Source organism: Bos mutus, chromosome 2, assembly GCF_027580195.1.
Source record: "Bos mutus isolate GX-2022 chromosome 2, NWIPB_WYAK_1.1, whole genome shotgun sequence".
Taxonomy (NCBI): Eukaryota; Metazoa; Chordata; class Mammalia; order Artiodactyla; family Bovidae; genus Bos; species Bos mutus.
The window spans coordinates 127,098,841-127,126,218 of NC_091618.1; the positions used below are offsets into that span (position 1 = coordinate 127,098,841).

A 27,378-nucleotide genomic window follows, 5' to 3' on the forward strand; every position below is an offset into this window, starting at 1 on the left:
TTCAGGCTTCAAAACAGCTTTTTCATTCTACAAGCAGCACTTTATTAGAAAAGGGTCTCAGGAATACATGGTACCTCTGCTGAATCTAAATGAGAGTAAACAAATATTTTGGCATTGCCTTTTGCTGAACAGGACTACTGGGAGTACCCATTTTTCATTGTAGGGCATGATTCTAGCTTGAGAAAGTGTGGTGTCTCTGATCACTGTGAGAAATCACTTATTTTTGCACTCCAATTTTATGTGCCAAGTACCTGAACTGAAAATTCTATTATTATGTAAAGTTTAACTGCCCTTTCTACCATTTCATCAAGCCCTTCTTGATTAGTAAATTGTCACATTTTGGTCTTTTAAAAATTATTTTTGGTTTCAGCTTTTATTATTATTATTGTTTATTTTAAGCTACTTTGGAAAAAGAAAATATATTGTAGAATATTGGATTGTCACATTATATATGGGGCTTCCCTCATGGCTCAGACGGTAAAGAATCTGCCTGTCATGCAGGAGACCGCATTATATGTAAACATATCATATATATGTAAACATATATACACACATATATATATATAAACATATCAGAATGAATATAGAATAATTCTAAAACAAAATACAATTTTTGTTAGGCCATTATTATTATTTATGCTTTATAATAGTAACTTTGTTATAAGTTGGTGTTTGTATGCTCAGTTGTGAATGCCTCTTTGCAACCCCATGGACTGTAGCCCACCAGTTTCCTCTGTCCTAGGACTTCCCAGGCAAGAAAACAGGAGTGAGTTGCCATTTTCTTCTCCAGAGGATCCTCCTGACTGAGGGATGGAACCCAAGTCTCTTGTGCCTCCTGCATTGGCAAGTGGATTCTTTACCTCTGCACCACCTGGGAAATCCCTTTGGTAACACTGCATTAAAGCCAGAAAGATGCTTGCTCCTTGGAAGAAAAGCTATGACAAACCTAGATAGCATTTTAAAAAGCAGAGAAATTACTTTGCTGATGAAGATCCATCTAGTCAAAGCTATGGTTTTTCCAGTAGTCATGTATGGATATAAGAGCTGGACAATAAAGGCAGAGCACTGAGGAACTGATGCCTTCCAACCATGGTGGTGGAGTAGTCTTGAGAGTCCCTTGGACAACAAGGAGATCAAACAAGTCAACCCTAAAGGAAATCAACCCTGAATATTCACTGGAGGAGGCTTTCCTGGTGGCTTAGATGGTAAAGAATCTGCTTGCAATGCAGAATACCTGGGTTCAATCTCTGGGTTGGGAAGAGTCGCTGGTGAAGGGAATGGCCACCTACTCCAGTAGTTTTGCCTGGAGAATCCCATGGACAGAGGAGCCTAGCAGGCTGTATATAGTCCATGGGGTCACAAAGAGCTGGACACAACAGAGCTACTAACACAACATTCATTGGAAGGATTGATGTTGAAGCCCCAATATTTTGGCTACCTAATGCGAAGGGCTGACTCATTGGAAAAGACCTTGATGCTGAGAAAGATTGAAGGCAGGAGAAGGGGACAACAGAGGATGAGACGGCTGGATGATATCATTGACTTAATAGCCATGAGTTTAAGCAAACTCCAGCAAATAGTAAAGGACAGGGAAGCCTGGAATGCTACAGTCCCTGGGGTCACAAAGAGTCAGATATAACTGAGTGACTGAACAACAACAAAAGTTAGAAATTTCAAAAAGACTTAAAGAACCCATTTCATAGCTTACTTTTATGTTTTGAGCAATACTCCTTTGAGTACATAGAGTTGTTTCATACAAACTAGTACGCGGTTTAAAATCCAGTCATACAAGATATGTTGAAGAACAGTAAAATTACAGCCTTGACAAGTGTAAATAGTGTTAGTTGTTCAGTCATATCTGACTCTTTGTGACCCCATGGACTGTAACCCACCAGGCTCCTCTATTCATAGAATTTCTCAGGCAAGAATACTGGAGTCAGTTGCCATTTCCTTCTCCAGAGGATCTTCCTGCCCCAGGAATCGAACTCAGGCCTCCTGCATCATAAGTAGATTCTTTACCATCTGAGCCACCAGGGAAGTCACGGCCTTGACACATTCATATAAAATGTGTATATATACACATACTTTTTTTTTCTGAATACTATGGACATAAACCTTTGGAGAATCTAAATAGAAAGGAATTGTTAAAATTTATGACTTAGGAAGATATATTTTGTGAAAATTTATCATGAGCTTTCAAACAAATCATGATTCTATTTCGTGACAATTATATATTTTAATTTATAAAATAGTCCTGTGGCTTTAAGTTTAGAAAACTTGCAGAACTATACAATGATGAAAGGGCACTGACACTTGGCACTCTTTTTAGAATTATCTTTAAATATTTATAAATCAATACTTAAAAGCTTGAGAAATTACAGATATAGAAATATGTAACTCATCAATTATTATAGAGATGTATAATTTTTTGACAATCAAACAGGATTTGTATTCTACCCTATATGCTTTTTTATAAGATTAATTTACTTTCTTTCAATTTCACCACTAAGTGTTCTTTTTCTCCTTCTATAGACATTTTAGTGCTATTGTCCAAAAAGGCAACAAGCAATGGAGGAAGACTTTTGTTGGGAGGCAACAGTGGGCAAGTCTGCCAGTTTCAACAAGAAATTCTGCCAATTTCAGCCATTGTTTGGCCATTTAGGGAAATGCTTCAACATTCTGTATTAAAACACTGAGCAGCCTTCTCATTTACCCCAGTTTGAAAGGTCACGCCTTGGAATTCAGTGAAACCTGAACAGTAAATACATTACCGAAAGCATCTTTATTCATTTTTTTTTTTTTTTTTTTTTTTTTAATTTTTTATAAAACTGACAGTAAAGTTTTGCAAATATCAAAATAATCCGCCACAGGTTATGTGTTGACCTAAGAATAATAAGACAGTAACCTGGACTAGTTTCTGAATTTTACATGTTTCATTGCCATTTTCTTCTTTGGACTGTTCTAATAATGACAGTAAAGGGGTAAATATTAGGTTGACCTAAGAATAATAAGACAGTAATTAGTTTCTGAATATTTTCTCTTTGGCAATAGGTAGTGACTAACGTCTTCAGAATTTCCGCTCTGATACCTATTGTGTACTGCACACAAAATCACAGAGTCACTATCCAGTTTTCTGTGGAAACTGGTAGAAAGAAACATTGATTCATTTAATCATTTATTCAACAGTTTTTAAGCACCTACTAATGTAGACACTTATCTAGGTGCTAGGTATCAGAGGGGAAGAAAAAAATAGAAGTGCAGTACTTGTAGAGCTTAGGGCTTAGTGTCATGGACAGAACATAAATAATAACAGAAAATATGTAAATTATAATAGATGGTTTGGCCAGATGATTGACTTTATAGTAAAAAAGCAAGGGCATGCTAAAACAGGTAAAGATGAGCAATAGGGTTGTAGTGGTGAGCAGTGTTGTAGTGTCAGTCACTCACTCCTGTCCAACTCTTTGGGAACCCATGGATTGTAGCCCACAGGCTCCAGTGTCCGTGGGATTCTTCAGGCAGAAATACTGGAATGAGTTGCCTTGCCCTCCTCCAGGGGATCTTCCAGACAGAGGGATTGAATCCCAGTCTCCTATATTGTAGGCAGATTCTTTACCATCTGAGCCACTGGGGAAGGGGTGTAGGTATAGGTGTAGGTTTATTTTAAATAGTGATTAGCTTAAGCCCCAAAGAACAGCTTTTATCTGAGCAAAGACTACAGGGAGGAGACAGACTTAGGCATATGGATATCTGAGGGAAAAGTGTTCTATGCTCCATAAAAGAAACTCAGATAAAATTTAATCTTATCTTAAATAATGTGTTGACCTTCCCTTAAACTTACACCAGTTGATATCAGAAGTACTAGCAAAGAAATCAACTTGTTTGGAGGTAAAGGACTCAATCAAAGAAAGAAGAGCTACTAAAATACAGACTCTAGGAACTATAGGCCCACAAGTAAGAACAATTAGTGTTTTGTTTTGTTTTCATATTCTGGTGCTATAATGATGCATAAGTGATGAAGAGTAGAGAAAAGGAGACATAATAAACATTAATAGAAAGTTACTCAATTAATTCATTTAAATAAGTATTCCTTCATTAATTTTTATTATAATTTTATATCAATAAAGTAATATGATACACAATGATCTTTGTTTTATTTATTGGCCACACTGTGTGGCTTACAGGATCTTAGTTCCCCAGCCAGTGATTGAATCTGTACCCCCTACATTGAAAGTACAGTGTCTTAACCCCTGGACTGCCAGGGAAGTCCCTGATCTTTGTTTTTTTACCACAAATGTTAATTCCAAAGAGTTATTCAAATTGGAATTGATATACTGTGATAGCTCTCCAGACAGAAAAGCTTACATATTGCATTTACAGACTATTTCCCTCACATAATAATAAAATTATGCAACTATGTGTGGAATAAAAAAGGACAAGTGTGTGGGAAAAATGATTTAATGGTTTTGAGTAATTAGGAGCAGGGTGTTGTCTCAGTGTAAAAATCTAACTTTTTTTTTTTAAGAGCACATGCTATTTCAAGACCTACATCATAGTTATACTTAATGAAATCCTCTGAGGACACACTGAGCTGGAATCTCCTGCTTCTAAGTTTGGATCCCATAAACTAAATTTATTTATCTTATTCTGGCTTCTAGCATCAGAAACTACATGCAACATTGAAAGGTTTGAACATGTAGTCTTTTATGGTCTGTATGGTACTATAACTGAGAAAATTGAGATTTTGTACCCTTAAATACATAATCTTTTATGGTACCAGACTTGAGACAGTTGAGAATTTTGTGAACTGTGAGCTTTCAGGGTTAATCTGAAAATTTACACAATAGTGAATTTTTGAAGGATGTTTGACTTTCACAAAAACTCTAGTACAAGCTCTTTGATTTTGGTATATTTATTTTGAAAGAAGTAGGATGGAATCTGCTTCATTAAATATGGAAAAATATTAATTTTATTATCAAAAGACTTAGTAAGAATTCTAATCATTTTTGAACTGATAACATGGAACGCAGTATGGGAAATCCTTTTGGAAACTGTATAATTAAGGAAGTTAATTCATGTGAAGAATTCAATTAATTAAAATATTAAACAATATTTAGGAAAATTATTTTATGGATTTCACCCTTGCCAGTTTGCTCTAGACCTTAAATCTTGTTTATATCTCATTTGAAGAACTTACTAATCAAATTAATGAGCCCATACATTCTTCAAAGCTTATTCTTAATGATATCACTTTCTTTAACCACATTCTTTTTAGCCTAAAAAAATGAACAATTTCTGTTACACAACCATGATAGTTTGGGTGGATTTAGATGCAAAGAAACCTTTCTGTTAAAATTTAAAATGCCAAAGTTACATCAGAGCAGTAAGAAAATATTTCAGAATATCAAAACACATACAATTGTGAGCCGAGAAGAATCCATTAGATTATCCCTTATTTCAGGGTTTTTTCTTCTAATCTATAATCCAAGGTTTCTTAAATATAATGAATATATGCAGAGTCAGAATTATATAAGTCTGACTCATAGATATATGTCAGAAAATATCTGACTCATCAGCTTTTATCATTTTAGAAAACAGCCTAGTTAAAGCATCCGTCCTGATCTTGGGACAAGATGAAAAATGGAGTGACAGCCAGCAGTATAGATTAAGAGTTAATAGGTTCTTCAGTCAGTGCTGTCTTACACTGTGCTGAGGCGGAGCTGATGTTGTCCAGACCCTGGGTCTTGTCTTGCTCACCTTTAACCTCTAACATAGGGCCTGGCATATCATGGATGCTTGCAAAACTGAAGATCATGCTGTTTAAGCATGCTATTATAATAGCACCCTTAATAGCAATAATGGCACAGTCACTGAGTTAAACCACAGCTATCCTCTGACCAGATTAAATTCTGGTGTGAACAGAAATTTCCCCAAATAAAATATATTTCAGTGAGAACATATTTTAACTTGATAAGAGGAAGAGCAATTTGGGAAGGTCCTATGGGTATGTTCTTTTTTCTTAAAATGTGGAAACTTTATATCATGTCATATCTCTTTAATGTCCCCCATTCAGTCATATCTGACTTTTTGCGACCCCATGGACTGCAGCCTACCAGGTTCCTCTGTCCATGGGATTTTCCAGGCAAGAGTACTGGAGTGGGTTGCTATTTCCTTCTTCAATTTATAATAAAAATATTTTCATATTATAATAATATGTATTATATTTACTTTAAATATATCCTCAACATACATTTAAACCACACCAGACTGCCCCTATCATCCCTCTAGAGAAATCCCTGAATAACTAGAGAATATGTGCCATTCTAATGGCTGGATGGCATTAAGATGTCAGTTCTTGTCAATTTAACTAGCAAATTCACTATAGTTCCAGTTATTATTCCAGAAGGAATTTTCGAAGAACTTTCCAAATATAAAAATCTAAATCATTATGGAGAAAAAAGAGCAAATATAGATGAATCCCCCTAAGTAGTCATTATGGTTATTTTATGTGTTAATTTGGCTAGGCTATGGTGCCCAGTTGTTTGATCAAACAACTAATCACAGCTAATCTAGATGTTGCTGTGAAGCTATTTTGTAGATATGATTAACATCTACCATCAGTCAAATTTAAGTAAAGCAGATGACCTTTGATAATGTATGTGATAAAGCCTTCCAATCATTTGAAAGCTTTAAGAGTAAATATTGAGGTTTCCTAAAGAAGAAAAAAATTTTCTTCAAGGTTTTTTCCCATGCTTGTCTTGACCATCTGCGGCCAGAAAGTAGCTGCTGAGTATTTGGTTTCGAGAAGGGTGAGGATAGGCAGGTGCAGGTGTGGGTATAGAAACAGTGAAAGGAAAAGGGAGAGAAGACAGAAAATCACCAATTGCAGATTCTACTGCTGTGTAGTTTTTCCCAGAGCAGTTTTTCATGCAGCATTGTGCTCTAGTTGATGAAAATAATCTTATAGGCCATTTGTTTCTCATTTTTTAAGTTTGTAGGTACTTATAAATGTATCTGAGGTATATGAAAAATATATACATATAATTTACTTCATTCTAGAAGAAAAGTTGTCACTTGAATTAATTAGCAAGTTTCATAAATGAGATCCAAAACTCTTACTAGATCCATCAAAAAGGGAGGTCCCTTGAAACTCACGCAGCTATATGCAAATCTTATGAATATAGATTAGTTGGTTTTGTACAGGAGAAAGAGTTTGTAGTTTTCATTATATTCTCAATGCGGGTCATATATCATATAATATTCAAAAACAGAATAAATTATTTTAAACTACAACATAAATGAATGTTAACAATCTTATTGTACAGGTATTCTTTCATCATATTTCTGAAATATAATACATAAGATAATGTAAGTGGGTACCATTAGACAGTAATAAAAGGCCCTTCAATAAAGACATTTTTTAAAAATAAAATCACCACCAGAAACTTGGAGTTCTACAAATGACGTTTAACTTGATCATTCTAAATGTTCTTTAAATTTTGAGTTTCTACAGCTTCTATAAGTAGTCAAAATTAAAAATTTCTTGACAGACGTCTAACGTACCATATTTCACAAAGTCCACATGAGTAACATGATTAAATTTATTTGTATTATCTTAAGTTAGAGGAAACTGAGTTTGGATCTGGTGGATCATTATTGTTATTCAACTTTGTGCAACATTTGTAATAAGAGAGATCTAATACACACAAGTGCAACAAAATAGTTAGGATTCAGAATCACAGTAGACATACGTAAAAACCAGAGCTTTGTCAATGATGGCCATTTGATTTTGGGAAAACCGTTTACTTCATTGGACTTCATATGTAAAAGAAAGAAAAAAACAATAATTTCTATATAATATACATTTAAAATTATTAGCATGAAGATACCTTTTAAGTGCTCAAACTTTGTAGAAATGGTGGTTAGCAATGTCAGTTTTATTAGGTTCTGGCATATATTATATGATTACAAAAGTGTGATTAGTCGAAAAACATTACAAATCACTCTTGATCACTCTCCCTGACCTATGAAGGGGCTGTATTCTAACTCTCTGTATGTTGATTGAAATAAGTTTTTGCAAAGACACAAGTTATGTCCTCAATTATTTCCTCTTGTTCACGGAAAATTTATGATGAGTACTAAAATGTGTTAAATACCTACTAAGTGCCAAGGGCCGTGCTAAACATTTTCAATGAATTGTTTATTGGATTCCTAACAAAACCTTATAAAGCAGTGTGATTATCACTTCCATTTGACACAAAAGGGAATTAAGTAGTGGTGAAGTTTGGGTTCATACGTGAGTAACCTAAAGCCAAAGTCCATCACACTTCACATCTGTAATGTGGCTCATATTTTAACTGATATTATAGCTTTTTATTTTTTTGCAACTGATAAAGGTGGCAAAAAAAAAAAAAAAACATAAAAATTCAACTCATGGAGTAACCTGGAAAGCTAAGATTATTTACTCCATCACTGTTTTGAAAGAATTTCAATGCACTCTACACTTAATGTGGGTTGACATTGGCCTGCTGTAGGGTCAGGGGTACTGAGTGTGGCAGTGCTTGCATGGGATTTTTTTAAGAAGGTCTTCATTATCTTCATTACCTCCACCATAGTTTGGCCTCAGGACAAACAACAGGGAGGGAACACAGTTGTTGCCCATCAACAAAAAATAAGATTAAAGATTTATGGAGCATGGCCCCACCCATCAGAACAAGACCCAGTTTCCCCCTCAGTCAGTCTCTGCCATCAGGAAGCTTCCATAAGTCTCTTATCCTTCTCCATTAGAGGGCAGACAAAATGAAAACCACAATCACAGAAATCTAACCAACTTATCACATGGATCCTAGCCTTGTCTAACTCAATGAAACTATGAGCCATGCCGTGTAGGGCCATCCAAGATGGACAGGTCATGATGGAGAGTTCTGACAAAACATGGTCCAGTGGAGAAGGGAATGCAAACTACTTCCGTATTCTTGCCTTGAGAACCCCATGAACAGCATGAAAAGGCAAAAAGACAGGACACTGAAAGATGAACTCCCTAGGCCGGTAGGTATCCAATACGCTATGGGAGATCAGTGGAGAAATAACTCCAGGAAGAATGAAGAGACAAAGCCACAGCCAAAACAACACTCCAGCTGTGGATGTGACTGGTGATAGAAGCAAGATCCGATGCTAAGAGCAATATTGCATAGGAACCTGGAATATTAGGTCCGTGAATCAAGGCAAATTGGAAGTGGTCAAACAGGAGACAGAAGAGTGAACACTGACATTTTAGGAATCAGTGTACTAAAATGGACTGGAATGGGTGAATTTAACTCAGATGACCATTAGATCTACTAGGGTGGGCAGGAATCCCTTAGAAGAAATGGAGTAGCCATTATAGTTAACAAAAGAGTCTGAAATGCAGTACTTGGATGCAATCTCAAAAATAACAGAATTATCTCTGTTCATTTCCAAGACAAACCATTCAATATCATGGTAATCCAAGTCTATGCCCCAACCAGTAATGCTGAAGAAGCTGAGTTGAATGGTTCTATGAAGACCTACAAAACCTTTTAGAACTAACACCCCAAAAAGATGTCCTTTTCATTATAGGGGACTGGAATGCGAAAGTAGGAAGTAAAGAAATACCTGGAATAACAGGCAAATTTGGCCATGGAGTACAGAATGAAGCAGGGCAAAGGCTAATAGAGTTTTGCCAAGAGAACGTACTGGTTATAGTAAATACCCTCTTCCAACAACACAAGGGAAGATTCTACACATGGAATGACCAGATGGTCAACTCCGAAATCAGATCGATTATATTCTTTGCAGCCAAAGATGGAGAAGCTCTATACAGTCAGCAAAACCAAGACCGGAAGCTGACTATGGCTCAGATCATGAACTCCTTATTGCCAAATTCAGACTGAAATTGAAGAAAGTGAAGAAAACCACTAGACCATTCATGTATGACCTAAATAAAATTCCTTATGATTATACAATGGAAGTAAGAAATAGATTTAAGGGACTAGATCTGATAGAGTACCTGATGAACTATGGACGGAGGTTTATGACTTTGTACAGGACACAGGAATAAAGACCATCCCCATGGAAAAGAAAGGCAAAAAGCAAAATGGCTGTCTGAGGAGGCCTTACAAATAGCGGTGAAAAGAAGAGACGCAAAAAGCAAAGGAGAAAAGGAAAGATATACCCATTGAATGCAGAGTTCCAGAGAATAGCAAGGAGAGATAAGAAAGCCTTCCTCAGCAATCAACGCAAAGAAATAGAGGAAAACAAATGAAAAGGAAAGACTAGAGGTCTCTTCAAGAAAATTAGAGATAGCAAGGGAACATTACATGCAAAGATGGGCTCAATAAAGGACAGAAATGGTATCGACCTAACAGAAGCAGAAAATATTAAGAAGAGGTGGCAAGAATACACAGAACTGTGCAAAAAAGATCTTCACAATCAGATATTCACTATGGTGTGATCACTCACCTAGAGGCAGGAATCCTGGAACGTGAAGTCAAGCGGGCCTTAGAAAGCATCTCTATGAACAAAGCTAGTGGAGGTGATGGAATTCCAGTTGAGGTATTTCAAATCCTAAAAGATGCTGCTGTGAAAGTGCTGCACTCAATACGTCAGCAAATTTGGAAAACTCAGCAGTGGCCACAGGACTGGAAAAGACCAGTTTTCACTCCAATACCAAAGAAAGGCAATGCCAAAGAATGCTCAAACTACCGCACAATTGCACTCATCTCACACGCTAGTAAAGTAATGCTCAAAATTCTCCAAGCCAGGCTTCAGCAATACGTGAACCGTGAACTACCAGATGTTCAATCTGGTTTTAGAAAAGGCAGAGGAACCAGAAATCAAATTGCCAACATTCACTGAATCATCAAAAAAGCAAGAGAGTTCCAGAAAAGCATCTATTTCTGCTTTATTGATTATGCCAAAGCCTTTGACTGTGTGGATCACAATACTGTGGAAAATTCTGAAAGAGATGGGAATACCAGACCACCTGATCTGCCTCTTGACAAACCTATATGCAGGTGAACAAGCAACAGTTAGAACTCGACATGGAAAAATAGACTGATTCCACATTGGGAAAGGAGTCCTTCAAGGCTGTATATTGTCACCCTGCTTATTTAGCTTATAAGTAGAGTACATCATGAGAATGAATCAGAAGCTGGAATTAAGATTGCCAGGAGAATTATCAATAACCTCAGATGTGCAGATGACATCAAACTTATGTCAGAAAGTGAAAAGGAACTGAAGAGCTTCTTGATGAAAGTGAAAGAGGAGAGTGTAAAAGATGGATTAAAATCAAAATTAAAAAAGCTAAGATGGTGGCATCTGGTCCTATCACTTCATGGCAAATAGATGGGGAAACAATGGAAACAGTGAGAGACTTTCTTTCCTTGAGCTCCAAGATCAATGCAGATGGTGACTGCAGCATTAATTTGAAAGATGCTTGCTATTTGGTAGAAAAGCTATGACCAACCTAGACAGCATATTAAGAAGCAGAGACAGTCCTTTGCCAACAAATGTCCATCTAGTCAAAGCTATGGTTTTTCCAGTAGTCATATATGAATGTGAGATTTGGACTATAAAGAAAGCTGAGCACCAAAGAATTGAAGCTTTTTAATGGTGTTGGAGAAGACTCTTGAGAATCCCTTAGCCCATAAGGAGATCAAACCAGTCCATCCTAAAGGAACTCAGCCCTGAATATTCATTGAAAGGACTGATGCTGAATCTGAAACCCCAATACTTTGGCCACCTGATGCAAAGAACTGACTCACTGGAAAAGACCCTGAAGCTGGGAAAGATTGAAGGTGGGAAGTGAAGGGGATGACAGAGGATGAGATGGTTGGATGGCATCACAGACTCAATGGACATGAGTTTGAATAAGCTCCAGGAGTTGGTGATGGACAGGAAAGCCTGGTACGCTGCAGTCCATGGGGTTGAAAAGAGTCGGACAACCCTGAGCGACTGAGCTAACTAACTAACTACACTTAAGCTAAGATTCGAGGAACAGCATCCCTTTGCACTAGGGATGACATGGTATCAGCCACCAATTGGAAAGGGAAGCAGAGTTGTTCAGAACATGAGTCAAGGCCTTGTTTTGCCACTTGATAACTATATGACCTTGGGCACATTACTTAGGAGCTCTGTGCTTTAGTTTATGAGTTTCGTACATGCAAACAAGGATAATATTTGCTAGGGCTTTGAGATGAAAGGAGTTATACATTAGTAATTAATAATGTCTATGGCACATAGCAAACCCTCAAAGAAATTAGCTAAGTCAGTAGCAGCAAGCCAGCCTTTAAAATGGAGTTCTCTTGTACGAGTGCAGTGTGCACAGGTCACCTTCTCCTGACTTTGGGAGGGAATGCTGTAGCAGGGAAGGCAGATCCCCCTGTTGGAGGCTGTAGCAGAGGAAGCAGACTCTCCTGTAGGAATATTAAGATAGATTCATCCAATAACGAAGGCTTCCTCTTATGGCACAGCAGTAAAGAATCTGCCTGCTGATGCTGAAGACTCCATTTGGATCCCTGAGTTGCGAAGATTCCCTGGAGGAGGGCATGGCTACCCACTTCAGTATTCTAGACTGGGAAATCCATGGACAAAGGAGCCTGGTGAGCAACAGTCCATGAGTTCCAAGAGTTGGACACTACTTAGCAACTAAACAACAACAAAATCCATCAATGCATACTTCATTCAATAACACATCCTCATCTTACAATGTCAAGGATCAGAAAGCAAAGCAACCTAACAATAAATATATGTATTTACTCAAGTAAACCTTACAATTCCAAGATATTTTAGTTAACTGAGACTTTAATAAAATTTTGTTTAACACATTTAGAATGTAGCAATGTCTTTACTAAATATGATATGATTGTGGTCTAAAACATACTCCATTCCAGGGAATTGCTTCAAACAACAACTATATCTAAATTTCTAAAGCACAACTACAAAAGTTATATTTTTGCCTTAGCTAATAAAGTTTACTGTCATGTCATAAAAAAAGGTTTGAAACCAAAACAATTTCATTGAAATGATTTTTAAAAGAAATATGTAAATTGATTAATAAAATATTTAAGCCTGTTACCCTAATGTTAGGTTCGCATTATCTAATAAAAACAAATCTCCTATTTTGCCTCATATTTGAAATGAACACAATTGAGGAAAAAAAGATCAACAATTTTGTATTGCTGGCATTCTTTTCCCAGAGTTTTAATCCTCCTTATTTTCTGCTATCACATTATTTATTCTTCTCTAGTACTTAGTGAAGTTCCAATTTTCTCTTCAAATTATCCTTGGAAGGGAAGCAAAATGGAGGTTCATGCACAGATATCTGCATAATAATTGGTGTCAGGTTAACTAATGGTTATGGGTTCAAACTAATACTCATCTGTAAAATGTATCAAATCAGTGCATGGATTTAAGACAAATTAACTTAGTTTCCATTGATAAAGCAAGTCTGTGTGCTCATGAATATGCTAACGACCCCCCAGTGACTCGGCCGGAAGGAGAGGGACAGACACCTTGTAAACCTTCTAGCTGCTATTTCACTATACCACTTGTTCTCGTGACTATGGTTTCTGAGAAGCACAATCGGGCCTGAGTTAACCTAAGTCGGAATAGAGAAATAATGACAGATTTATACAAAAGTTTATGCCATATTAACATTTTTTATTTAAAAAATATGTTCCATGTTAAGAAGGATAAGATTTCTCTGAAAACTGGGCTCCATCCAACAACTGAAATAAGGTATAAAACCTTAATACCACAGGGTTGGGTTGGTTAATTGTTTATTTAGATTTAGATTGGGTTGAGTTTTTGTCCTAGTAATTGGTTGTAAGGGAGAAAGCATATGATACATTTAATTAAACCATGAAGGAAGAAAAAGATTAAAACTTGATTTGTATTTAAAAAAATACACCCCTTTGACCATTTTTGCAAGCAATTATATATTGTGTTAGTTTTGCATGATACTGTCTTTTTTAAGTAAAGAAATTTAAGGGAAAAAAAGGAAGAAATATGTTCTGGTAAAGTATTTGCAACTTATCTGATAATAATACCAGTAACCTAATAATCATAGAACCTAACTCTGTCACAGACAATGATTCCATTTTATTTTTTAATATTAAAAAGACTTTTATTGGGTCTTTAAAATCCATTTATTCATTTTTTGTAAATAACATTAAAGTTAAAAACTAATTTGATTTTAAGTTAACTCAAATATGAAAAATACAGATTACTTAATTTAATCTAATTTAATGAACAATATTGTAATTCAAATTAGATATGAAAAGATAATAATCTGGATTTATTGAGGATGGAAAGTTTAAGCTGTTTAAGCTGGAATGACAATAGTATGTATAAAAGAATATCTTATTATTTAAATGGGTTTTGTTGATTTAATTATCATATATCTAATCATATGTTCTTTTTCCTTAAATCACACTAGATCAATATTTACAAATTTGTAAAATTTGTAAAATTGTAAAATTCAAATTTTACAATTAAATGTATTCTATATTATGCAATTTTATACTAGTTAAGTCTATATAGCTTCAAAATTATATACCAACTTATAAGTAGATAAACTAAAATTAAGGTATGAAAACTATCCAGTTACTTTGAGTTGCATAACTATGGGTTGATGAAAGAATTTGGGAGGCATGATTGTCCATGTGAATAAATGGGAAAGTGTGTGAGATATCGCATTAGTATGCAGATCCTGTGTCTCTGGTAAACTTTTATTTTCTATTTAACTGCATCAGAGCATTTTCTGGTATTATATGAGAGAATTTCTTAAATTTAATAGTGCAACAGCAACATGGTAGTAGTAATTTGGTAGAAAAAGAAAGATTTCCTAAGAAATTATAGACATTTATATAGTGCATCCCTAGACATCAAAACCAAACACAGGCAAATCTTTTAAACAAGTATATATTGACTTTCCATCTTAAGTTCATTCTCTGAAAGTCTGATTAAGTCAAGAACTAACAGATGCTACAAGTCTGACTCTCTAAGTGTCTGTCTTTAACACCACTGCAATGATATATCTCATGTTTATGGGTTAAAAGCTTCTCTGAATCGTAAACAAAGATAAGGAATGAAACCAATGACTTCAAATAATGTTCTTTAAATATATTTGTTTTCTGAAATGTTGACCATTATCATGGTATCTCTAAAAACAGAATTCTGTTTTTCAAGTTGTGTTCAATGTCATACATAAACAAGTTTTGTATAGTAAATGCATATCTTGATCTTTATTTTGTTAATTGTTCTATAGCAATCACTAAGGCAAGTCTTAAAAATTAAGTAACTCTCAAATTTTAACTATGGAGGTAAAGGTTGGAAAAAATATTGTTATAATTGTTTCAGATATGATCTAAAATAGAAATATGTAATAATACTATTAACTGAATTTTGATTAGATTTTACATGTTTATCAAATAATTTTTCCATGCTAACATAGAGCTTATAAGGTAAACTTCTTGTTCTGATATTATTTGAATTTTTTACTGAAGTAAATATCTGTTATGCATAAAAGAATGATAAAATATGTACAAGTGAATCTAAAGGTTCTCATACGTGTTGACTCAATTTAAAGTTCACTATATCCTAGGCATCACCAATGAGAAAATTACATACACCTTGGCCATTCATTTAGCATAGTCTTAAAATTACAGACCCAAGTCTGATTTCTTTTTAATATTTTGTGATTCATTTTTTTTCAAAGTGAATGAAAGATCTTATGTATTCTAGAAGTTTACATATTTTATCTAACAAAATTATATTTTGGCATGTGTCAAGATGGAGACTTGTAGCAATAACCAAAAGCATATTCTTAAAGACACCCAAATATTGCAGGTAAAACATATTTTAGCTCACATTACCCATGTAATTTCTCAACTCTATATTTTATCTTACATATTTAGAACTGGCATTAGATTCTGTGCGTTCATTTTATGATCTAATAGGGTAATATCATCCAGAAAAATAAATTAATTCTTTATGGCTGAAAGCATGTGTCAGTGCTCTGATATTTCTTTACAATGAAAGAAAGCAAACTGTAGAATATAATAACATGAATTCTTATTTCAAATTTTCAATGATTTTCTCAAATAATAAGCCTTTGCCAAAAGATCCACAATATTCATTCCTGAATATTCCACACTATTATTTGAAAATAAAAATTATAAATCATTATAATTGTTACCAAAAATAAGCTATTCAAGAAAATTATGGGGTTTTGGTTAGCAATTAGAGATTATAGAATTTGAGGAAGTTTCTTATTATAAAATATGATATTAATTTTATGTAACACCTCCTTCTAAGAAAATAAACTAAAAGAACTGCTATTTTTAGGTTTTGTTACTATCCCATGACATTGGGTTAGGCATTTAATGTGTTCTTTCCATTTCCTCCCCTAATTATCTAATGGCTATTTACAAAGTTACATTCAAAAACAATATCCATTTCCACAAATGTGTCAGAGAACTTAGTACAATTAATGAATGACAGGAGATAGGAAACCAGTCATAATATTTTTTAAAGAATCACAAAAACAAGACTTAATTGAAGTTTCCATTATTTGGAGAAATATATGGAAGAATTGAGTAGAAACTTATAAAGGAATTACTCAGAATGAGTTGGTGGTCCACTGTTAATGTGCCTGATATGGATGATTAAGTACAGAATTTCTCCATGGAAAGACATTTTGCAGATTTATCATTTCATTTGGGTATGAAAATATACTAAAATTACGTCAATCAATATAATTTGAACCCAAATCTGACATCTAATTTTCCTCAGCAATAAATTTGTCATGTCTCTATACAAACATCTTATAAAGTAGACACTCGTTTCTTAAACTGTCCAATTGTCTGTACTGTTGAAAGAAGCATTAACAGATGTTTCATCTCGACATTTCAGTAAGTTCTATCCTAGAAATTATTTTTTTTAAAACACACTTTAATTTCTCTTTAACAATCTGATATACCCAATTGGGAAATCTTTGCTATTTTCTTTGTTATCTCAATATCACACCCTCCCAAAAAAGCTTGCAGAGGGTTATCAGACAATTGGAAGCAACACATTCTATTACTCCTTAGCTATAAAAAGCTTTGAAATTAGAAATACCAACATTTTCTCAACCCTAGTTGTTTTTTTTCCTCTGTTGCCCACCCCATGATCCAACACAGCGGAAACAGTTCAGGGTTAATAAAAGAGGTTTAAACACATCTGGCAACAGTGAACAATGAAAATTCCATTAGTTCAGTAGTTCGAGATGTATGTGTAAATAGAGGTAGAAGGCAAATAGAAGACAAATATAATAAATCCAAAGTTATTACTTTTCCTTAGATTCTCCATTGTGTTTAACAGCAGAGTGAGTGAGGCTCCAAGATCCCCATAAGTATTCTCTCATCCCCTTTTTAAAACAGTGATTATATGGAAAGTTTAAAGACTCTTGGTGGGGGAAAAATGTTTTCCAGCTGTCAAAATTTAAGCTTAGCTAATAGTAGAGCTAATTTTAAAAGGCATTGTTCCCTGATTAAGATATTTGTTCAGAAGTATGCCTTTAAATCCATTTAGATGTTTTATTACTTCCCAAATTTATTTTCTAGAATAGCACTGTACATAATATTATCTAGTAGTAACAGGTATTGTGTACATCTTGGGGAGATATACTGTCGTTTTTCTAACACATGAAGTAAATGAAAATTGTTTAAACATAATTTCAATGTCACTAGCTGAGTTCTGTAGTAAAAACATTGTCAAACGACTTGAGAATACTACTCTGAATAAATATATTTATTTTGAATAATGCACTTACCCAGAACAGCTCCTAAGGAAATTCTTGGTGAACTATTCTTAGGATGGAATTTGATTTTCTGAGATTCCGCAGAGGAAATGTACCCCCAGGCAAGGTGGGGAAGGGTGAAAGCCTTGCAATATGATCCTGGAGGCAGAGTGAGGTCCAGTTAGCAGAGCTTGGTGATCCTAAGGCAGGAGGTGACACTCTGCTGGAGAGACTGTTGTTCTGAGTGGACTGGAAGAGTTGTCACATTGTATGTGCTCAGCAGCAGAAGGGAAACATCAGAGCTTCCTGTTACATCACTCTGACCCCGCCTGCAGTTAGTGTTAGGTTACTTTCTTTCTCAAATGGCATACCCCAGGAAAGCAGTACTCCTTTTTTATTCTGAGACAGGAGCAAGAAGCAGCCTGAACAGACACACATCATATGCTGTATGAACACATTGTTAGCAGCAAAAGCTGGCTGGATTTCACCTTGACTGAGTTCTGTTAGAACTTGTCAAACAGAGCTGCCTATGGTTTGAAGGAAATCTGAATATAGTATTCTGCTCAAAGAATTAAAGGAGTTAGGGAGTGTGTGTGTGTATGTGTGTTGAATTATACTTTACAAAGCATCAAGGGAATGTTTTAATGTAACATATCTTTCTTCATAGAGGAACACAGAAAAGTAATAACTATTTTTCCATCATAATTAGTTCTGTGATCTAATTCTTGTTAATTTGGACCTCGATAATCAGAGCTATTCCCTCATCAGTTTTCCACATTAAATGATGAAACTCTTTCCTGCAGGTTTTTTTTTAACATTTTTAAAATTTTGTTCATGACATAGGAATATGTTCCAACCAGAACCATTGTGTGTGTATGTGTTGTGTATCTATAGATATACATATATAATTATTTTTCAGTATATATGAATATATATTTTAGAGAAAGTAACCTTGAGAACACCTATACATGTAAATGTTTGCACATATTTTAAAATATTTGACTTATCACCTATGAAGTAAAAAAGTAATTAATACCTTGTACCTCAAAATAACCTTAACAAAAATGCAGATAGTTTATACATATAAATTTTGAAACAAGGTAAATTATGTAACATAATTTTACATTTTACAAAAAGGTTTACCTCAAAACGTAATTTTATTCTAAAATGTGTTTAATAAATCATTGGAAGTTATCAGGGAAGAAAGCTTTAAATGTGAAATGTACTTTTTTAAACAATACAGTATGTGTGAAATACAACAATAGTTATAATTTCTGAAACCTAAACTGCACTAAAAGTCACTTGCTTTGTATGGATATCAATTTTCTCATCTGTAAACTAGAAGAGATGTATCAAATAATATCTAAAATTCCTATATTTTTAACATTTTCAATCAACAAATTAGGTAACATTTAGAAATAGAGATGATATCATGATGATTTCTCAATTCTGAATAAATTTGAGATCAGAGGCACTGAAACATTGGTATGTTACTGCAATTCCAGAACAAAATGAGATGCTCAAATTCCTTGTAGAATTAACAAAAGACCAGGCAATATAAATTAAAGAAGATTCACGTTTTTTAAACAGTATGTTCCTGCTGACATTTTTATTACTTGGATCCGCAGAAGAAACTTATTACATAATTGCTGATTTTATGATCAATAGGATCAAGGTCAGTAAAAATAAACACATATAAATATGATATGTACTAATCTCTATCAAATTATAGTTATAAAGCTTATAAGAAACTAACATGCCTATTTAGTTATTGGGAGATAGAAAATAGCCAGAGGTTGAAAGGTTGTAGAATATTATTATTTGCAGTTAGGGCTTGGTTTTGCTTTGCTTTGGGAGGCTGCATTTTGAGTAATTTATTTCAGGCCGTGATAAAAAATAGTCCAAGTTGCAGACTATGACTGACTCCACAAACAGTGGTTCTTTAATCAGAATACTGACGTGGATATTGTCAGGAGAAAGTTTTCCTGAATTCTGCTGTGGAGTGAATACATTGTTCAGGGAACCACTAAGAAGACAGGAAAAGCACTAGGATTAGACCAAGAAACAAGAAATTCCAGTCCTGGTTCTGATATTTTCTAGTGCAGCCTTTGACAAAATTTGTCTTGCTGTTCCCATCTTAAAATTCATAGCAAAATAAAACACTTGACTTTATTATGTGCCTCAGTGATCACTGTGCATGTCATCTCAACACTCATTCTTGGTTTATCATCTGACTCCTAGAAAGAGATCAATATATAGTTTTTGAATTTAACTTATGAAGAACTAAAACTTTTGCCAATAAGTTTGCAGATGGTAATTATTTTCCCTCAAGATTCACTGTTCATTTGCCCACTAGTAAACTCTAGTGAATGAAAAAACATCTATGCTGTAAATTTATGTCCTAAAATACTGAAACTATTACTCTTTCTCTTCTAGTTTACATCAAGTTCTATACGAAATAGGAAGGCTAATAGAGATCATAGCATTTATATTTAAATTATTGGTCAGGCATGCTTATACTCCATAATGTCCCTTGGATAATTTTTATTATCATTTAAAAGCCTCACTTAGAAATAACAGATAAACTGCACACTTTTAATCAAATTCTTCAGAGTTGCTGTTTTATAAATTCCAGTTGAATGGCAAGAGGACTTTCAGAGAGCCACTCTGGGTATGAAGGGACAGGCGAAAATATGGATCTTCACACTGAAACATGACATAAATATTTGGAAAAATGCACTAGAACAAAATGAAGATATTTAAATAATCAATGAGGTAATTCTTTGCCAGTGAGACATGAATCAATATATTAATTTAGCCCTATGCATTGTATTTATTTATAAAATATTTTTCCAGAACATATGTTTAATGACACTTACAATCATTTAATTTCTAGTGATCAAACCTATATTTTGAGCTAGATACTGTACTAGTTGTGTTGGGGAATTAAGAAAAAATAGGATGTATTCTGTTGTCTAGTTGTTTACAGCACAGATTGTGTAGCACATGAAGAATCAAGTGCTGTATTCTCTTCAATTAGCAGCTAATGCTACCAACATAGTCTAGATGAAACCATGCCGAGCACTATCAATAAAGTTTTCTATAGAACTCAGGAATGACATCCAGTGAAGAATGGCATATATAATAGTAATTAATCATGCTTGTCCATTTCAGAATCCTACAAGAGAGATTGTGCTTACATTTTTGGTTCCATGGAAGGCTCACAAGAGCAATGGTCCTTGAGTAAGGAGTACTAATTACCACTTGAAATGCACTTTGACTGACACTCAGGAAGAGGCTATCTAAAAATCTCTGGATTACTGTTTATTTTATTTTACTCACTTAGTCATGTTAGACCAAAAATGTGGTTTGGTTTGAACTGACCACTTATTTTGAAATGGTGTGGCTACTGCCTTGGAGCATAGTTCTGCCCAACAAAACAAAACAAAACATTGTTAAACAAGACGTGTTATGGACAGACTGTCCCTGGTAAGAGTGTAAGAAAGAACTTTAAAAATTATTTCTATGAAGTTTTTCAGGTATTATGTTGTAAATTAATAATTCCTCTGTGTTCTCAATTGTCTGAAAGTCATTGCTTACAGTTAGATAATTTATGCATCAGCAATTATGTATACTATGTTTTGTTAAAAATGCACCAATAATTTGAGGAGAAACACACAATTTTTATAAACTTAAAATAAAAGCAATCCTAATAGGGAAGTAAGTTGACATGACCTTCTATTATTTTACCTAAGTTGCTCAGCATTTTTCAACTTATTTTATTGCTGAATGAACTGCAGGTAGTTAAAGGACCCAGGACTGATGGCAGGGCCATTGAGAGTGAATATGCTATTTTCCATTATTAAAACCAAAGCGCTGATTTCATTCTAACTGTACACATAAGTTATCAATAAATCAATGTTGCTTTTAAAATATTTACTATAAATACAAATTTCAAAGGAGCAGAAAACTTTAAATTTGAAGTGAGTACCGTGACATCAGGTCCATACATATATGTATAATTAAAACTATTTTGCATCACCGACTCGATGGACGTGAGTCTGAGTGAACTCCGGGAGTTGGTGATGGACAGGGAGGCCTGGCTGCTGCGATTCATGGGGTCACAAAGAGTCGGACACGACTGAGCGACTGAACTGAACTGAACTAGCTTATACATTGGAGAAGGAAATGGCAACCCACTCCAGTGTTCTTGCCTGGAGAATCCCAGGGACGGGGCAGCCTGGTGGGCTGCCGTCTATGGGGTCGCATAGAGTCGGACACGACTGAAGTGACTTAGCAGCAGCAGCAGCAGCTTATTACATACTATTTCTCTTAGTATTTTACAATGTGTTTTCCCAACAAAGGCAAACATATCAATTATAATTAGCTAAAAACTTGCCTATTCTTTTCATTGATTCTTATGAAGTTCTGATGGATTTGGATCTTGCAAGGAATTCAGGATTTTGAGTGTTTGAGCCTCTCCTCCTCTAAAAGGGCTGCCTGTTGATAAAAGAGCTAACAATAGCAAATGAGCTATGTCATGGACTAATTAAAAATTAATTAAAAAATACAACAAATTCATAAATGCTCACAAAATGAACTTCCTAAGGGTGAAATTCCCTGATCAGGGTGATCATATACCCCAGTTTTCTAGGGCAGTTCCAGTTTATATTTTATGCTTGAAAGTGTCCTGGTTTGGATGAAAAATTATGTACAGTCACCCTAGCAATACTTATCCATATTGCTGGTACAAAATACTAAGAGTGAGTAATTTGTCTGGGAAACTGAAATGGCTTTTCCCAGAAGAGTTTAAAATAGTTTTTATTTCTAGGATAGCATTAGTTGGCATTGAGAAAGATGCCCTTTTCATTACTGGATATTTATTGTGAGTTTATTCTGAAATGCTCTTTATTTGCTATCAATCTTCATTGTGAAAATAATAAATTATTTATTTAACTTTGTGTTTACTCATGTTGACCTAAGCAGCATTTGATTAACAGATCACATCTTTATAGTTTGGTTAAAAATTTAATCAAGTTCTAAGAATGCCAAATACAATGAAGGTTTTCCCAGCACAGATTATTTTATTCAGCTATTATCATATTTATATAACTTCTAAAATTATTAGCAAGTTATATTTTCTTTTCAATAATTTATTCATGTTTAATATCACTATATTATATACAGTGAAAACTCTTAAATATAAAGGAATGTAGAACTATATGTTGTGCTGTGCTTAGTCACTTAGTCGTGTCCAGCTCTTGCCACCCTATGGACTGTAGCCCACGAGGCTCCTCCATCCATAGAATTTTCCAGGCAAGAATACTGGAGTGGGTTGCCATGCCCTCCTCCAGGGGATCGTCACAACCCAGGGATCGAACCCAGGTCTCCTGCATTGCAGGCAGATTCTTTACCGTCTGAATAAACAGGGAAGCCCAGAACTATATATAATGCATATATTAAAGAAGAATATAGTGTATTTGCCTAAGAATTCTTAGCACCTTTGAGAAAGTATTGTTTTTTAATAGTGTTGAGGAGTTGGGAATCTACAGTCTTATCCTGCCATCTAGTGTTAAGCATCCTCAAATTGCCAAAGTTGCTGTCAGTGAAATAAAAAAAATGAAATTATTATTGGCTTTTTTCGTGAAATCAAAATCTCAATAACAAGGGAATATTCCTAAGAAAACATTCTGATGCACATGATGGCTAGAGTTATAATGGGTAGGTACTTAGTGTGTACTATACAATTAAGGTATCATTTTATATACAGTGAAAAGAATATGTCCTTCATACACTATTTAGATGCAAAGGCAAAAGAATCATTAAACGTTGAAACAATATAAATGAAATATTTCAAATTAAAACGACCCACTACCTTTTGTCTTCCAATGAATGTACGTACCACATACACGTGACATATATATATATTTAAACATTTGAAATGATCTAAAGCTAGACAGCTCTGAACCTATGGCTAGGTTAAAGTGGATTAACTCCTATCTGATCAGGAATACAAATCACATTTTCAAAATCTCAAAACAGAGTAACAAGTGTCACATTTGATAAACAAGGACCTCACTATATTTAAACATAAAAAATCTTTGTTTTACCACTACGTGTTAGGAAAAAAACATCAGCAATTAATTGATTATAAACCTACTCTGGCTTAATTCAGCTGACATTTGAGATACAGTGTTTGGGAGCATATTAATTACCCCTGAGGTATATCTCTCTAAACAGTTATGTCATCAGAAAGCAAAGTTTCCGAAGTAGAGCCATCCATTTGGATGCTAATTGATTTTCATATTAACTGATCATCTGCTATGTGCCCAGCATTTGGATAGATACTGGGAGTACAAAACTTGATAATAGGGACATGGTCTCTGCTCTCAAGAATTTACTTTGTATCTTCAGGTAGACAGTTATTAATAGAAAAACACTTATTTTTATTCATATTGCTCAGCTACTCAGATTGGTAAAAGGCAGTATGTTCAATGACTGAAACAGACCCAGGGCTGAGTAGATAGGAATGGAGGGATAGAGGGTGGACATATTTTTTGTAGAAGAGCGTTTTCTGAAGGTAATAATTACTCTGGAACCTAAAATTCAAGAAATAGGAGATATTCCACAAATTAGAAAGGAGTCTGTTCTCCATAGGGTCCAAGAACAGATCTTGAGGGAGGGATTTGAGCTCCCATAACTTACTGAAATGGAGAAGGAAATGGCAACCCACTCCAGTACTCTTGCCTGGAAAATCCCATGGACTGAGAAGCCTAGTATGCTACAGTCCATGGGGTCGCAAACTTACTGAAAAGCATTAAAGAAGGGAATGAAGCAGGACTGGAAGAAGAATGAGGTGAGCAAGCATGTGGTCTCAGGTAAAATCTGGATTTGGCCTAATGCATAGGACAAGGGCTTTGGAGTGTAAATTGCATGTAAGATTTGTCCTCTCTTGATGCACAGGAGTTTGTCTTTCATAGCTTCTTTTCAGTCCTTGTATGAGCCACTCTCAGAGAAGGCAATGGCACCCTACTCCAGTACTCTTGCCTGGAAAATCCCATGGACGGAGGAGCCTGGCAGGCTGTAGTCCATGGGGTTGCTAAGAGTCGGGCACGACTGAGCGACTTCGCTTTCACTTTTCACTTTCATGCATTGGAGAAGGAAATGGCAACCCACTCCAGTGTTCCTGCCTGGAGAATCCCAGGGACGGGGGAGCCTGGTGGGCTGCCGTCTAGGGGGTCGCACAGAGTCGGACACGACTGAAGCGACTTAGCAGCAGCAGCAGCATGAGCCACTCTGGGGAGCATAATATCTAGGGGAAGTAACTACTGTCAGCTGGGGACAATGATGCAGGTGAGAGCTATTAGCAGCCAGTTCTCCCAGCAACAGGGAGATGAATGCACCAGCTCATTGTGGGTTGGGGGAAGGGCACCAAAGCAGAGTTTACTAGGAATACTAGCACAAGTAAGCAAAACCTGTTCAGGTGCAGGACCTTAATAGTTCCTAGAGTCCAGAGACCTGTGAACAAGAAGAGAATTCCACCCAAGTATATCAGGACATTGTAAGTAGGATCACATAGACTGTGATAAGGAATTTGTATTTTAATCTTTTGGCAATGGGTCATGCACTCAAATCAAGTTTTATGCTTTATTCTGTGCGTCTGGGTGAGGCTGCGGTGGTGGGATGGCGTAAGTAAGCAAGTATGAAAATCTTTCCCTGGGAAATGTTTCTATGCCTTTTCTGCAAAGTTAATGTTCACAGTGTTAACTATGTTTCCTTATATATGGTGTCCTTGACTTGCATTCTCATGGTTATATGTCACTATTCAGAAAATTAAAAATACTATGGTTGGAGGACCCTCTTTTGGGGGGTTAATTGTAAAGAAGCATAAAAACAAATTCAACTTTGCATGGTTACTAATTAGTGTATCTGTAAGTACTTAGTAGCGCTTCTGGAAACTTCCTTCTGTTTCAGGATAAATTGAGGAAGTGTAATATTGTTGATGACTGGCATTTCCCCAGAAATATGCTATGTGCTTTAGATATTTTCTTTAACTCTGAATAAGATTTTATTTTTAATTTCAGATGAGAGAATAGAATCTTAGCAAGTTGTCACAACTGGAAATTGGGAGAACTGGAACTTGGAAATTAAGGTGTTTAGTTTTGGAATCAGTCCTCCTTCATCACAACATTATAAGCAAAATATTTAATCTGGCAAACTACTTCAGGTATTTCTTGAATAAAATTATATGGACTATAAGTCAAATGATACTGGTTACTAGAGTTTCAGTTAGGTGTGGCAAAGTGAGAAATATTAAATAATGAGTATTAGCAATATAGAAAAACAGCACAGCATTCAGAAAGGAAAGTTGATTATTTTTCCATTCAGATCAATTCATAATCTGGTTTCCATTCAGAGCACACATTTCCCATATTATTCACATGTGAATAATATAGTATAAGTTTCTGAATATTTGGAAGGATAACACAAGGAATAATGATCGTCATTTTTTAAACAACATTTCTTAGCAACATAAGATATATTTGAGTATTTTAGGATGAGTTTTACAAAAATTCATTAGAAAAATTAAAAGAACATTCACTAGTTTGTACCCCTTTTATCCATGTTCCATATTAAAAATATTATTAGCACCTCTTAGGCAGTTATCTCAAAAACAATTAAACTTTAAAAATTTTTTTTAAATATACAATTTTCTGCTACTAACATTGTTAACAGTAAAATTACTTATAGTAATCCCATTTTATAAAGTTGTTGCTTTGGTAAAAAAAAAAAATTACCTAAAATTTCCTACTCTTTTAATTGTCTGTTATTTGAATAACTGTTGCAGCTTAAAGTACTTTGGCCACCTCATGCGAAGAGTTGACTCACTGGAAAAGACTCTGATGGTGGGAGGGATTGGGGGCAGGAGGAGAAGGGGACGACAGAGGATGAGATGGCTGGATGGCATCACTGACTCGATGGACGTGAGTTTGAGTGAACTCCGGGAGTTGGTGATGGACAGGGAGGCCTGGCGTGCTGCGATTCATGGGGTTGCAAAGAGTCGGACACAACTGAGTGACTGAACTGAACTGAAACTATATTCTAAAACTCTTGGAAATAATAACCATCCTACAAGTTGTAATATCAAACCTTACAATGTAGCAAGCACTATACGATGCATGTGTGCTCCCATTGACCCTTGTAATTGTTTCACAGACAAAGAAGGCTCAGGCTCAGTTCAGTTCAGTCGCTCAGTCATGTCCGACTCTTTACAACCCCATGAATCGCAGCATGCCAGGCCTCCCTGTCCATCACCAACTCCCAAGTTCACTCAGACTCACATCCATGGAGTCAGTGATGCCATCCAGCCATTTCATCTTCTGTCGTCCCCTTCTCCTCCTGCCCCCAATCCCTCCCAGCATCAGAGTCTTTTCCAGTGAGTCAACTCTTCGCATGAGGTGGCCAAAGTACTGGAGTTTCAGCTTTAGCATCATTCCTTCCAAAGAAATCCCAGGGCTGATCTCCTTCAGAATGGACTGGTTGGATCTCCTTGCAGTCCAAGGGCCTCTCAAGAGTCT

The 27,378-nt window shown here is 35.3% G+C and overlaps 1 protein-coding gene across 2 annotated transcripts in view; it reads right to left on the reverse strand.

Moving 5' to 3' along the window:
- The window catches only part of CALCRL (calcitonin receptor like receptor), a 128,201-nt gene extending 110,137 nt beyond the window's left edge, over positions 1 to 18,064 (reverse strand). For both annotated transcript variants that reach the window (XM_005889545.3, XM_070359349.1), the window contains exon 1: positions 17,834 to 18,064. The gene's annotated coding sequence lies outside the window, so the exon portion shown is untranslated. The remainder of the gene's footprint in view (positions 1 to 17,833) is intronic.
- Positions 18,065 to 27,378: the final 9,314 nt, after the last annotated feature.